The sequence below is a fragment of the Coregonus lavaretus genome, assembly GCF_964263955.1.
Source record: "Coregonus lavaretus genome assembly, chromosome: 8".
NCBI lineage: Eukaryota > Metazoa > Chordata > Actinopteri > Salmoniformes > Salmonidae > Coregonus > Coregonus lavaretus.
Window position 1 is genome coordinate 54,674,738 of NC_139995.1, and position 15,628 is coordinate 54,690,365.

General features: G+C 45.6%; 1 pseudogene across 1 annotated transcript in view; it reads left to right on the top strand.

Moving 5' to 3' along the window:
• The window catches only part of LOC311134095 (nck-associated protein 1-like), a 38,140-nt pseudogene that overhangs the window by 20,917 nt on the left and 1,595 nt on the right, over positions 1–15,628 (top strand). The window contains exons 16-20 of the transcript in view: positions 1,141–1,250; positions 2,079–2,172; positions 2,841–2,901; positions 3,249–3,308; positions 6,410–6,491. The product of the transcript in view is annotated as a nck-associated protein 1-like (transcript). The remainder of the gene's footprint in view (positions 1–1,140; positions 1,251–2,078; positions 2,173–2,840; positions 2,902–3,248; positions 3,309–6,409; positions 6,492–15,628) is intronic.

The window sequence follows — 15,628 nt, forward strand, 5'->3', positions numbered from 1 at the left end:
CCCCAAGGTTGGAGTTCTATTGAACTGTCATAGTAGTATTTGTTCAATCAGTGTCTTTGTTTACAAGCTGCTGTCCATGTACACACATTACTTCTAAATATCCAGGGGAGTATACCTAAGGTGACCACATTTAAAATACCCAAATGACCTAGTGGTGCTCGCTGTTGAGTTTTAGCCCCACTAGCTTTAAAAAAAAAAAAAAAAAACATAAAATCTCATAATAAAAAAAAAAGTTTGGGGGGGGTGTGACAGTAACGTTATACTATGCTATTACATTTGATTATGTTATGTAGAATACTAATTAATCATTATGTGATCTTCCAAGACATTGATTCAGCTTTGATCTTACTTAACTAAACAAGCACCATTGTGAGAAGTGAAGGAGCGATGTTCTGTGTGCTACGGACCCGTGCTGTCCGCAGCACCGAATAAGCAATTGAAGCGCACCTAGCCTGCGTTTTTTTGCTTCGCGCAAAATTTGGTGATACAGAAACGATTGAGACCACGTGTGTGGCCGTTTTATGAAAATGTGGGAATGTTGGGCCAAGGAAATATTTCTGGTTAGTCTCAGGGAATGTAAAACAGGAAGGGAGACTTATAAAACGGGATTGAGCGAAGTAGGAGCAAATACTGTATGTTGAATTTTTTTATTTTATTTTTTTATTTCACCTTTATTTAACCAGGTAAGCCAGTTGAGAACAAGTTCTCATTTACAACTGCGACCTGGCCAAGATAAAGCAAAGCAGTGCGATAAAAACAACAACACAAGAGTTACATATGGGGTAAAAAAACATAAAGTCAAAAAATAAACAACAGAAAAAAGGTTTTTAACCTTTTTTTTTTAAAGTGGTGATTGAATTTGTTGGTAAAATGCGGGACATTATTGTTTCGTTGCGGTACAAAGGGTCAAAAGGTGGGACTTTCCGGCACAATCCGGCACATGTAGTCACCCTAAGTATAGCCTCCCTGGTGGTAGTCCTTTATAATAGCTGTGGTTCAGTAAGTCAAGAGCTTTACTTGGTAAATAAATAGCTAAATGTAGGTTGGATTGAATTAAGCCACAGTCTAAACTACAGTCTAAACTACAGAATAAATTACAGTCTAAAACTAAACATCCATATTCTCCTCTTCATCCCTAATCTGCCCAGAGATGCAGGCCCTGGCCGAGCTGATTGGTCCGTACAGTCGGTCTCTAATTCCTCAGTGAGAACCTGATGTGGCATATCACCTCACAAATTGGAGAACTCACGGTAGGATTAAGTTTCAAACAATTATAGATGGCTCATAAATATCTATGATGTGGAACAATGAAGTCAGTCCTACTCTCCTCACCCAGTCCAAAAGAGAAGGTAATTGAAGTCAGTCCTACTCTCCTCACACAGTCCAAAAGAGAAGGTAATTGAAGTCAGTCCTACTCTCCTCACCTAGTCCAAAAAAATTATGTAATTGTGACCCAAACATCCCCTTTTTAGTGGAGTGTGTCACGCCCTGACTCCAGGGACTTGTATTTGTTGAGTCAGGGTGTGTATTTTCTGTGTTGGGTTTGTCTATGTTAGTTTCTAGATCGTTTAGATCTATGTTGGCCAGGGTGGTTCCCAATCAGAGGCAGCTGTAGCTCGTTGTCTCTGATTGGGGCCCATACTTAGGTAGCCTGTTGGCACTAGTGGGGTGTGGGATCTTGTTCCGTGTGAGGTATGTTATTTGTCTACCTTGGACGTTTCGTTTGTTGTTTTAGTCGTGAAATAAATATGAATGCATATCACGCTGCGCCTTGGTCCTTCTCCTTCGTAAACGATCGTGACAGAGTGTTACATCCTCCATCCACATACAGTCTGACCTCTTGATCAATGTGTTAGAACTCATGCAGTACATGATAGAAAGTTGACAATAAGATTGGACTTGACATCAATGCTGTGATTGCACTCTTAACCTGGTTGACAGTATCTAACTCTTCTTATCCTCTCTTTCCTCTCCTCTCCTCTCCTCTCCCTCTCCCTCTCCCTCTCATCTTATTATCTTTCTCCTCCCCTATCCTATTCCTCTCCTCTCCTCTTCCTCTCCTCTCCTCTTCCTGTCAGAAACTGGTGATAGAGAACATGGACGTGCTGGTTCAGATGAGAGCTAACTTTGACAAGCCTGAGGCCATGGCTAACCTCCAGAAGAGACTGCCTGGTAAGAGAGCGAGCGCGAGAGCGAGAGAGAGAGAGAGCGAGAGAGAGAGAGAGAGAGAGAGAGAGAGAGAGACACTAACCTCCCAAATAGACTGCCAGCTGAGGAGGAGAAACAGGGTGAAGATGAGGAAACAGTCAAAACGTATCACTCACTCCAAACGGAATGCTTTAACAGTTGCAAGGAGAAATATGACGTGGGGCGGCAGGTAGCTTAGTGGTTAAGAGCGTTGTACCAGTAACCGAAAGGTCGCTGGTTCTAATCCCCGAGCCGACTAGGTGAAAAATCTGTCGATGTGCCCTTGAGCAAGGGACTTAACCCTAATTGCTCCTGTAAGTCGCTCTGGATAAGAGCGTCTGCTAAATGACCAATTTATTTTTATTTATTATTATTAAACTCCTCAGGCTCCAATAGGGTTGATTCCTGTCTTGAGATCCATGTCCTGTTAGGACGTACCTATCACTCCAAACAGAATGCCTTATAAGTTGATTTAAAGAACACTGATCAAAAAAATTATAATAACCTGAATCTAAACTTGAAACATTATTGAATCAATACTAGCTTGAGATCTGCATGTGTAACTGGAGCTTTGGTGGAAATCTCCCATTGACATCACTGCATGATTTACTGTAGAGTTATGTAATGGAGATTTTCCTTGTCTCCTCTTCCAGCCGGTGAGAACGTCCTGAAGAGGATGACCATCATCGGAGTGACCCTGTCACACTGGAAGACGTGAGACAAACTACCACTTATGATATACTGAATGGAGAATTTGGTAGCGCTTTACATTACAGCTCGGTAATAACAGGGTAATAACATGGTAATAACCATGTTATTATTAGGTAATTACCATTACTTACCAGTAGTTGTTTGTTCATTTCAGTCCCCTCTTTCGGGTATAGGGTTGTTGTGTGTATTGTTTGAGTCATGTTATAACAGTGTAAAGTCAGTTGTCATAAGATGACACCAGCTGCCATGACATATTTTTTGTATGTGCTACCGCTTTTTTTTTTTCTTAGTCAGGAAAATCTCCTGGCCCAAGGTATGACCAATCTAATCTCTCTGTTCTCTGTCTTCAGATCATGCACAAGCATTGTCCCTACCTGATGGGGCCTGTTGAGAGTCTGAGGACCTGGTCTATAGAACATAATAGATAGAATAGAACAGAATACAATAGAACAGAATAGAACAGAATAGAACAGAACAGAATAGAACAGAACCGAACAGAACTGAACAGAATAGAATTGAACAGAATAGAACAGAATAGAACCGAACAGAATAGAATAGAACAGAATAGAACATAATAGAATAGAACAGAATAGAATAGAACAGAATAGAACAGAACACAATAGAACCGAATAGAACAGAATAGAACAGAACACAATAGAACACAATAGAACCGAATAGAACAGAATAGAACAGAACACAATAGAACACAATAGAACCGAACAGAATAGAACAGAACAGAACAGAATAGAACAGAATAGAATAGAACAGAATAGAATAGAACAGAATAGAATAGAATAGAACAGAATAGAACAGAATAGAACAGAATAGAATATAATAGAATAGAACAGAACAGAATAGAATAGAATAGAACATAACAGAATAGAATAGAACATAACAGAATAGAACAGAATAGAACAGAATAGAACAGAATAGAACAGAATAGAATAGAATAGAATAGAACAGAATAGAATAGAACAGAATAGAATAGAACATAATAGAACAGAACAGAATAGAACTTAGAATAAAATTATTGCTAACTTGTATATGGAACTTACGTATGATTTATAGCCACAGCATTAGCATTTTTAGCATCAGCATGTTCTCTAATTTGAGAGGCAGTCAGAGCAGGAGAACACTTATTTTAATAGTTGTCTCAGACGTTGAAATGCCCCCTGGTCCACTTACGTCACTCCCCTGAGATTGAGTGTGGGACAGACCGAGCAGACATGCCAGACTTGGGTTCAAATACTATTGGAAATCATAAAAAAAATGGTATCTGTGCTTGATTGAGCTTGTCTGGCAGAATGGAACCACTAGAAAAGTCCCAAAAGTGCAAACCTCGCCCACCTGGCACTCCAGGCAGGCTAAAGCAAATGCTCAAAGTATTTGACAGATTTCAAATAGTATTTCAACCCAGGTCTGCAGCGCAAACATAACATGCCACAGCCTGGTCCAGGACAACCCCTAAGATGTCAGCATCACCAGGCACCAAGCAGTATCATGCTGACCTCCCTGAGAGAGACACATATCATGTCTGTCTGCTCTGAAACCTCTCCGCTAAAATAACAACTTTAACGGAGTCATTCTGCCCCTCAAAATCCCCTGCTTCCACCACTGAGTGCTCCAGAAAGAGGGCATGGTAGTTAACCAATGATTTATTGTCTCAGTTTAGGAAAAATATTAACTTAAATGGAGTCTATTTTCTCCATCAGAGGCTAAAAGGAGTAAGTCAAGTAAGTAAATGTAGCTCAGTTGGTAGAGCATGGCGCTTGCAACGCCAGGGTTGTGGGTTCGATTCCCACGCGGGGCCAGTATGGAAAATGTATGCACTTACTAACTGTAAGTAGCTCTGGATAAGAGCGTCTACTAAAGTGTAAAATATACACTGCTCAAAAAAATAAAGGGAACACTTAAACAACACATCCTAGATCTGAATGAATGAAATAATCTTATTAAATACTTTTTTCTTTACATAGTTGAATGTGCTGACAACAAAATCACACAAAAATGATCAATGGAAATCAAATTTATCAACCCATGGAGGTCTGGATTTGGAGTCACCCTCAAAATTAAAGTGGAAAACCACACTACAGGCTGATCCAACTTTGATGTTATGTCCTTAAAACAAGTCAAAATTAGGCTCAGTAGTGTGTGTGTGGCCTCCACGTGCCTGTATGACCTCCCTACAACGCCTGGGCATGCTCCTGATGAGGTGGCGGATGGTCTCCTGAGGGATCTCCTCCCAGACCTGGACTAAAGCATCCGCCAACTCCTGGACAGTCTGTGGTGCAACGTGGCGTTGGTGGATGGAGCGAGACATGATGTCCCAGATGTGCTCAATTGGATTCAGGTCTGGGGAACGGGCGGGCCAGTCCATAGCATCAATGCCTTCCTCTTGCAGGAACTGCTGACACACTCCAGCCACATGAGGTCTAGCATGGTCTTACATTAGGAGGAACCCAGGGCCAACCGCACCAGCATATGGTCTCACAAGGGGTCTGAGGATCTCATCTCGGTACCTAATGGCAGTCAGGCTACCTCTGGCGAGCACATGGAGCGCTGTGCGGCCCCCCCAAGAAATGCCACCTCACACCATGACTGACCCAACGCCAAACCGGTCATGCTGCAGGATGTTGCAGGCAGCAGAACGTTCTCCACGGCGTCTCCAGACTCTGTCACGTCTGTCACATGTGCTCAGTGTGAACCTGCTTTCATCTGTGAAGAGCACAGGGCGCCAGTGGCAAATTTGCCAATCTTGGTGTTCTCTGGCAAATGCCAAACATCCTGCACGGTGTTGGGCTGTAAGCACAACCCCCACCTGTGGACGTCGGCCCTCATACCACCCTCATGGAGTCTGTTTCTGACCGTTTGAGCAGACACATGCACATTTGTGGCCTGCTGGAGGTCATTTTGCAGGGCTCTGGCAGTGCTCCTCCTGCTCCTCCTTGCACAAAGGCGGAGGTAGCGGTCCTGCTGCTGGGTTGTTGCCCTCCTACGGCCTCCTCCACGTCTCATGATGTACTGGCCTGTCTCCTGGTAGCGCCTCCATGCTCTGGACACTACGCTGACAGACACAGCAAACCTTCTTGCCACAGCTCGCATTGATGTGCCATCCTGGATGAGCTGCACTACCTGAGCCACTTGTGTGGGTTGTAGACTCCGTCTCATGCTACCACTAGAGTGAAAGCACCGCCAGCATTCAAAAGTGACCAAAACATCAGCCAGGAAGCATAGAAACTGAGAAGTGGTCTGTGGTCACCACCTGCAGAACCACTTCTTTATTGGGGGTGTCTTGCTAATTGCCTATAATTTCCACCTGTTGTCTATTCCATTTGCACAACAGCATGTGAAATGTATTGTCAATCAGTGTTGCTTCCTAAGTGGACAGTTTGATTTCACAGAAGTGTGATTGACTTGGAGTTACATTGTGTTGTTTAAGTGTTCGCTTAATTTTTTTGAGCAGTGTATATTTTTAAAGACATCTAATGGTTATCTTGATTAAATGATACAGGTACCCTTAAGGGTGTTTGAGTTGGCAGCTGCGGCAGGTCTGACTTGTGACATTGCCCCTGGTCTGGTGGCAGCCATCGCTAGTATGTCAATAGGTAAATACAATGGCCTCTGGTGGAATGTCAATGTTCATACTGGTCATGGTCCAAGACAATTGATCCTATCCGGCTCGAAGGACCACTGTATGCGTTCAGTCCAATACAGCTTTATGACAAGATGGGAGGATTACGCAACCTATTCCCCTTTAAAGTTGGACTCTGTACAATACAGCTTTATGATAAAATGACATAATGTCTTATGATGCCTCTTCCCCCTCATGAGGCTGAAAAGATTTGGCATGGGTCCTCAGATCCTCAAAAAGTGATATAGCTGCACCATTGAGAGCATCTTGACTGGCAGCATCACCGCTTGCTATGGCAACTGCTTGTCAACATTAGACCACAAGGTGCTACAGAGGGTAGTGCGTACGGCCGAGTACATCTCTGGGGCCGAGCTCCCTGCAATTCAGGACCTCTATAACAGGGGGTGTCAGAGGAAGGCCCTAAAAATTGTGAAAGACTCCAGCCACCCAAGTCATAGACTGTTCTCTCTGCTACCGCACGGCATGCGGCACCGATGGACCAAGTCTGGAACCAAAAGGACCCTGAACAGCTTCTACCCCCAAGCCATAAGACTGCTAAATAGTTCGTTAAATACACTGAACAAAAATATAAACGCAACATGCAACAATTTCAAAGATTTTGCTGAGTTACAATACATATAAGGAAATCAGTCAATGGAAATAAATTCATTAGGCCCTAATCTATGAATTTCACGACTGGGAATACAGATATGCATCTGTTGGTCACAGATACCTTAAAAGTGTCATGATGTAACTGGATTAGAACCCAAATGCAGACAAGTACACCAAGCCAGAGAAGGTTTAACAGGTTTATTTACAATGTTCCAAAAATCCAGGTTTCCAATAATAGGGGAAGAGCAAGTCCAGGTTACAGGGAGGGTAACAGATCCAGGTCAGGGCAGGTGTGGTACCGTAATGTCCTAGTGTCCGTGGTGAGTCCAAAAGGGAGGTCCGGTAGTGGGGAGCAGGATGGTGGTGGCAGGAGTGAAGCGGAGGCAGAAGTCAGGTTCCCATAATCTGTGGCACAGGAGAAAAGTAAATAGAACAGGCCAAAAACACAAAGAGCGAAAACAAACAGGTTGAGTCGGCAGCGAGACTAACATGGTCGTCTTGACTATGATCTGACGATGAGTGGAAAGTTTGACCGGGTCTTAAAGGCTGAGGTGATTATGGTGAATGAGCTGCAGCTGGAACCCTGACTCCCGCACACCAGACTTCACTCCTGCAATCAAGGACAGACAGAGGGGAGGGGGAGAGCAGAGAGAGAGCTACCTAGCAGCAGTAGGCCTAACAGTACCCCCCCCTCTACGGACGCCACCTGGCGACCGACAGGGTTTATCAGGATGTAACCTATGAAACTCACGGACCAGAGCAGGATCCACAATGAAGCTCCTGGGCACCCAGGAACGTTCCTCAGGACCATAACCCTCCCAATCCACCAGGTACTGGAAACCACGACCCCGGCGGCGAACATCCAGAAGTCGCCGGACAGTGTAGACCGGACCCCCACCCACGATCCTGGGCGGAGGGGAGGTTGATAACCCAGAGCACACAGAAAGGGAGACAACCCAGAGGAAGCGTTAGTCAAGGTGTTATGAGCATATTCCACCCAGGGGAGCATGGAGCTCCATGACCCAGGGTTAGACCCTGTGACACAGCGGAGAGCAGTCTCCATCTCCTGGTTCGCTCTCTCGGCTTGCCCGTTGGTCTGGGGGTGATATCCAGAGGACAGGCTGGATGTAATGCCCAAAGCTTTACAGAAAGCCTTCCAAACCTGGGAGACAAACTGGGGACCCCTGTCAGAGACAATATCCGTGGGTAGACCATGAGAGCGGAACACATGTTCAACCAAAATATCAGCCGTTTCTCTGGCAGTGGGCAGTTTAGGTAGGGCCAAAAAATGAGCAAACTTAGAAAAACGATCAATCACAGTAAGAATGACCGTCTTTCCAGACGAGGGGGGAAGTCCAGTGACAAAATCCAAGGCAATGTGGGACCAGGGCCGGCTGGGTATAGGCAGAGGTCTTAGATTACCAGCGCTGGCCTGGGTGGAGTTCTTACTACGTGCACATACCGTACAAGCAGCAATGAAGGCTCGAGTGTCCGCCTCCATCCTGGGCCACCAGAACTTCCGTCGCACAAAGTCAAGGGTCCGAGTAACTCCAGGGTGACAGGTAAGGGGAGACGAGTGAGCCCACTGAAGTACCTGGGAGCGAACAGACTCAGGGACAAACAACCGGTTAGGAGGACCGCTCCCAGGGTCAGCTTGATGATGTTGAGCCTGTCTAACAATCCCTTCGATGTCACATGTAATGGCCGCAATACTGCAGGTAGGAGGCAAGATGGGTTCAGGGTTACTACCAGTATCAACAGCAGAAAAAACACGAGACAGGGCGTCAGGCTTGACGTTGCGTGACCCAGGACGGTAAGACAGAGAAAAATTGAATCTACCAAAAAATAGTGCCCACCTGGCTTGACGGGGGTTGAGCTGCTTCGCTGACTGGATGTATGCCAGATTCTTATGATCCGTCCAAACGATGAAGGGTTGTTCCGCCCCCTCCAGCCAATGCCGCCACTCTTCGAGAGCCAGCTTCACGGCGAGCAGTTCACGATTGCCAACATCATAATTCCTCTCTGCCTGAGAAAGTTTCCGTGAAAGGAAAGCACAGGGATGCAGTTTGTTATCTTCCGGTGAACGTTGTGACAACACCGCACCTACCCCAGTGTCGGATGCATCCACCTCCACGACGAACTGGCGGTCGGGATCCGGCTGCATCAGAATGGGAGCCGAGGCGAAGCGATGTTTCAGTTCTTCAAACGCTGCTTCGGCCCCTTCATTCCAAGCGAACGGTCGTGCGATGGAGGTGAGAGTGGTGAGTGGCGCCGCAATGCGGCTGTAGTCCTTGATGAACCTCCTGTAGAAGTTCGCAAACCCCAGGAATTGTTGAAGTTGTTTGCGGGTGGAGGGGGCTGGCCAGTCCGTGACAGCAGAGATCTTAGCTGGGTCCATCCGCAACTCCCCCTGAGCTATTATGTAACCCAAAAAAGAGGTCTCAGACACATGAAATTCACATTTCTCCATCTTCACAAACAGTTTGTTCTCCAACAACCTTTGCAACACCTGGCGCACATGCAGTTCGTGTTCCTGGGAGGACTCTGAAAAAATCAGGATATCATCCAGATAGACAAAAACAAACCGATTCAACATGTCCCGAAGGACATCATTGACTAGTGCCTGAAAAACGGCAGGGGCATTGGACAACCCAAAAGGCATAACCAGGTACTCAAAATGTCCCAAAGGTGTGTTGAAGGCAGTCTTCCATTCATCACCTTTACGAATGCGCACCAGGTGATACGCATTTCGTAGATCCAGTTTAGTGAAGATAGTTGCACCATGAAGGAGGGGAAAAGCAGAGTTAATTAAAGGCAGATAATATTTGTTCTTAATGGTGATGTTGTTAAGTCCACGGAAATCAACACAGGGTCTGAGGGTCTTATCCTTCTTAGCAACAAAAAAGAATCCCGCTCCTACAGGTGACGAGGAAGGACGAATAATACCTGTCGCCAAGGAGTCCCGAATGTAGTTCTCCATAGCCTCCGTCTCCGGGCGGGAGAGATTGTACAGGCGACTGCTGGGGAGAGGGGCTCCTGGCTGGAGGTCAATGGCGCAGTCGTAAGGCCGGTGAGGAGGAAGAGAAGTAGCTCTGTGTTTGCAGAAAACGGATGCCAGGTCATGATACACGTCAGGGACAGCAGAAAGATCCATGGACTCCAGTGGAGGTTGAGGCACAGTGCTGGCAGGGGTCTGAGCAGAACACAAACAATTCACATGACAAAATGTGCTCCATGAAACAATTCTACCGGTCACCCAATCAATGTGTGGATTGTGTCTTATGAGCCAGGGGATACCAAGGACCAGGGGGGTCTGTGGGCAGTCAATTATATGGAGTTGAATGTTCTCCTGATGATTACCCGACACTCTGAGACAAACAGGAACAGTCTGATGAGTAATACGGGTCAACAATTGTCCATTTAGACCCTTAGCCTGCAGCGGACAGTCCATAGGAACAGTCTCTAACTCCATTTGTTGAGCCAACTCTCGATCCAAAAAGCTTTCATCGGCACCAGAGTCAACCAGCGCACTAACAGAGAAATTCTGGGACTGCCACTGGAGGGATGCCTGGAGCAGAATGCGGGGAGAAGAGGAAGAATCCGCTGCTCGGCTCACCAAAACTTCTCCCAATAATGATGAGCCGGCCCTTTTCCCGGACGAACTGGGCAGGAAGGAACGAAATGACCAGCTTCTCCACAATACAGGCAGACCCGAGCCTGAATACGACGTGCACGCTCCTCTGAGGACAACCGTGCACGACCCACCTCCATGGCTTCGGGTTCAGTGCTCCTCGTATCGACTCGGGAAGACTCTGCTTTCTCCGTAGGGAAGATGCGGGGAGGGGTTTGTTGACGACAGACCAGTTGCTTGGAACTAACACTCCTCTCCCGGCGGCGCTCCCGAATCCTATTATCCAACCTGATTGTGAGTGAAATAAGATTATCCAGCGTAGGCGATACATCATATGACACCAACTCATCTTTTAAAGTCTCAGACAAAGCATTGATGAACACTCCTTGTAATGCCTCGTCATTCCAACCGCTCACTGCCGCTAACGTCCGAAACTCCACTGCCATCTCCGCCACACTGCGAACCCCCTGCCGAAGAGACAACAACCGTTTCGCAGCCTCCTTGCCCCGTACGGGGTGGTCAAAAACCTTCCTCATCTCAGTGGAGAAGGCCACGTAAGCGTTGCAAATGTCCGACTGACTCTCCCAGACCGCGGATACCCAGGCACGAGCGGAACCGCTAGTAGAGTTGATAAGGTAGGCAATACGGGCTCTTTCTGAGGCGTAGGTGAGGGGCTGTTGTTCAAACACTAACGAGCATTGAGTCAAAAATTCACCACAGGTTCCCATGTTCCCATCATAGCGCTCTGGAGCAGGAACAAAAGGCTCTCTGATCTGAGCTGGAGGGCCAGGAAAAACAGGTGGAGCAGGAGAAGGGGCAGTTTGTATGCCATGCCCGAGGGTTGCATTATTAACTTGGGTAGTAAGGACAGACACCTGATTGGTGAGTAATTGAACCTGATTAAACAGCACCTGACTGTTCTCAGCAATAGTCTTAAACAGGGTATCATGTTGGCCAGATCATACTGTCATGATGTAACTGGATTAGAACCCAAATGCAGACAAGTACACCAAGCCAGAGAAGGTTTAACAGGTTTATTTACAATGTTCCAAAAATCCAGGTTTCCAATAATAGGGGAAGAGCAAGTCCAGGTTACAGGGAGGGTAACAGATCCAGGTCAGGGCAGGTGTGGTACCGTAATGTCCTAGTGTCCGTGGTGAGTCCAAAAGGGAGGTCCGGTAGTGGGGAGCAGGATGGTGGTGGCAGGAGTGAAGCGGAGGCAGAAGTCAGGTTCCCATAATCTGTGGCACAGGAGAAAAGTAAATAGAACAGGCCAAAAACACAAAGAGCGAAAACAAACAGGTTGAGTCGGCAGCGAGACTAACATGGTCGTCTTGACTATGATCTGACGATGAGTGGAAAGTTTGACCGGGTCTTAAAGGCTGAGGTGATTATGGTGAATGAGCTGCAGCTGGAACCCTGACTCCCGCACACCAGACTTCACTCCTGCAATCAAGGACAGACAGAGGGGAGGGGGAGAGCAGAGAGAGAGCTACCTAGCAGCAGTAGGCCTAACAAAAAGAATGGTAGGGCCGTGGATCAGAAAGCCAGTCAGTATCTGGTGTGACCACCATTTGCCTCATGCAGCGTGACACATCTCCTTCGCATAGAGTTGATCAGGCTGTTGATTGTGGCCTGTGGAATGTTGTCCCACTCCTCTTCAATGGCTGTGCGAAGTTGCTGGATATCCCAAACATGCTCAATGGGTGACATGTCTGGTTAGTATGCAGGCCATGAAAGAAATGGGACATTTTCAGCTTCCAGGAATTGTGTACAGATCCTTGCGACATGGGGCTGTGCATTATCATGCTGAAACATGAGGTGATGGCGGCGATGAATGGCACGACAATGGGCCTCAGGATCTCGTCACGATATTTCTGTGCATTCAACTTGCCATCGGTAAAATGCAATTGTGTTGGTTGTCCATAGCTTTTGCCTACCCATACCATAACCCCATCGCCACCATGGGGCACTTTGTTCACAAAGTTGACATCGGCAAACCGCTCACTCACAAGTCTGCCATCTGCCCGGTACAGTTGAAACCGGGATTCATCCGTGAAGGGCACACTTCTGCAGCGTGCCAGTGGCCATCGACGTCTGTTACGACGCCGAACTGCAGTCAAGTCAAGATCCTGTTGAGGATGACAAGCACGCAGATGAGTTTCCCTGAGATGGTTTCTGACTGTGCAGAAATTATTCGGTTGTCCACAGTTTCATCAGCTGTCCTGGTGGCTGGTCTCAGACAATCCCACAGGTGAAGAAGCCGGATGTGGAGGTCCTGGGATGACATGGATATACATGGTCTGCAGTTGTGAGGCCAGGTGGACGTACTGCCAAATTCTCTAAAATGACATTGGAGGCGGCTTATGGTAGAGAAATGAACATTCAATTATCTGGTAACAGCTCTGGTGGACAGTCCTGCAGTCAGCATGCCAATTGCACACTCCCTCAAAACTTGAGACATCTGTTGCATTGTGTGACAAAACTGCACATTTTAGAGTGGCTTTTTATTGTCCCCAGCACAAGGTGCACCTGTGTCATGATCATGCCATTTAATCAGCTTCTTGATATGCCACACCTGTCAGGTGGATGGAGTATCTTGGCAAAGGAGAAATGTTCACTAACATTGATGTAAACAAATTTGTGCACAACATTTCAGAGAAATAAGCTTTTTATGCATATGGAACATTTCTGGGATCTTTCATTTCAGCTCATGAAACTTTGGACGAACACGTTGTGTTTATATTTTAGTTCAGTGTAGTTAATCAAATAGCCACCCGGGCTACCTGCATTGACTATAGTAGAAAGTAGGGAGTTAAGTCCAACTCTTACTACAGTAGACAGGTAAGTCCAACTCTTACTATAGTAGACAGGTAAGTCCAACTCTTACTATAGTAGACAGGTAAGTCCAACTCTTACTACAGTAGACAGGTAAGTCCAACTCTTACTACAGTAGACAGTAGAGAGTTAAGTCCAACTCTTACTATAGTAGACAGGTAAGTCCAACTCTTACTATAGTAGACAGGTAAGTCCAACTCTTACTATAGTAGACAGGTAAGTCCAACTCTTACTATAGTAGACAGGTAAGTCCAACTCTTACTATAGTAGACAGGTAAGTCCAACTCTTACTATAGTAGACAGGTAAGTCCAACTCTTACTATAGTAGACAGGTAAGTCCAACTCTTACTATAGTAGACAGGTAAGTCCAACTCTTACTATAGTAGACAGGTAAGTCCAACTCTTACTATAGTAGACAGGTAAGTCCAACTCTTACTACAGTAGACAGGTAAGTCCAACTCTTACTATAGTAGACAGGTAAGTCCAACGCTTACTACAGTAGACAGGTAAGTCCAACTCTTACTACAGTAGACAGGTAAGTCCAACTCTTACTATAGTAGACAGTAGACAGGTAAGTCCAACTCTTACTATAGTAGACAGGTAAGTCCAACTCTTACTATAGTAGACAGGTAAGTCCAACTCTTACTATAGTAGACAGTAGACAGGAAAGTCCAACTCTTACTATAGTAGACAGTAGACAGGTAAGTCCAACTCTTACTATAGTAGACAGGTAAGTCCAACTCTTACTATAGTAGACAGGTAAGTCCAACTCTTACTATAGTAGACAGGTAAGTCCAACTCTTACTATAGTAAACAGTAGACAGGTAAGTCCAACTCTTACTACAGTAGACAGGTAAGTCCAACTCTTACTACAGTAGACAGGTAAGTCCAACTCTTACTATAGTAGACAGGTAAGTCCAACTCTTACTACAGTAGACAGTAGAGAGTTAAGTCCAACTCTTACTATAGTAGACAGGTAAGTCCAACTCTTACTATAGTAGACAGGTAAGTCCAACTCTTACTACAGTAGACAGGTAAGTCCAACTCTTACTATAGTAGACAGGTAAGTCCAACTCTTACTACAGTAGACAGGTAAGTCCAACTCTTACTATAGTAGACAGGTAAGTCCAACTCTTACTATAGTAGACAGGTAAGTCCAACTCTTACTATAGTAGACAGTAGGGAGTTAAGTCCAACTCTTACTATAGTAGACAGGTAAGTCCAACTCTTACTATAGTAGACAGTAGGGAGTTAAGTCCAACTCTTACTATAGTAGACAGTAGGGAGTTAAGTCCAACTCTTACTATAGTAGACAGGTAAGTCCAACTCTTACTATAGTAGACAGTAGGGAGTTAAGTCCAACTCTTACTATAGTAGACAGGTAAGTCCAACTCTTACTATAGTAGACAGTAGGGAGTTAAGTCCAACTCTTACTATAGTAGACAGGTAAGTCCAACTGTAACTATAGGAGACAGGTAAGTCCAACTGTAACTATAGGAGACAGGTAAGTCCAACTCTTACTATAGTAGACAGGTAAGTCCAACTCTTACTACAGTAGACCGGTAAGTCCAACTGTAACTATAGGAGACAGGTAAGTCCAACTCTCACATCTTTGTCATTTAGCAGACGCTGTTATCCAAATCGACTTACAGGAGCAATTAGGGTTAAATGCATTGATCAAGGGCACAACAACAGATTTCTCACCTACTTGGCTTGGGGATTCGAACAAGAGACCTTTCGGTTACTGGCTCAACACTGTTAACCGCTACTCCACCTGCTGCTCTTACTATAGCAGACAGTAGTGAGGTAAGGGCTTTACTATCCCCTGGGGAAATTCTTCTTGGAGGGCCATATGTTTACCTTACCTTGATACATGTTGTTCACTCCAAAAAAAACTCTGGGATATCAAAATCTGCTCCAATATTGCATTGCCCATGTGTCTGGACTCCATCATGCTAACTGATTCAATCTGGTTGACATTCCACACCAGTTTACCGGAATTTATGAGCACAGTGACA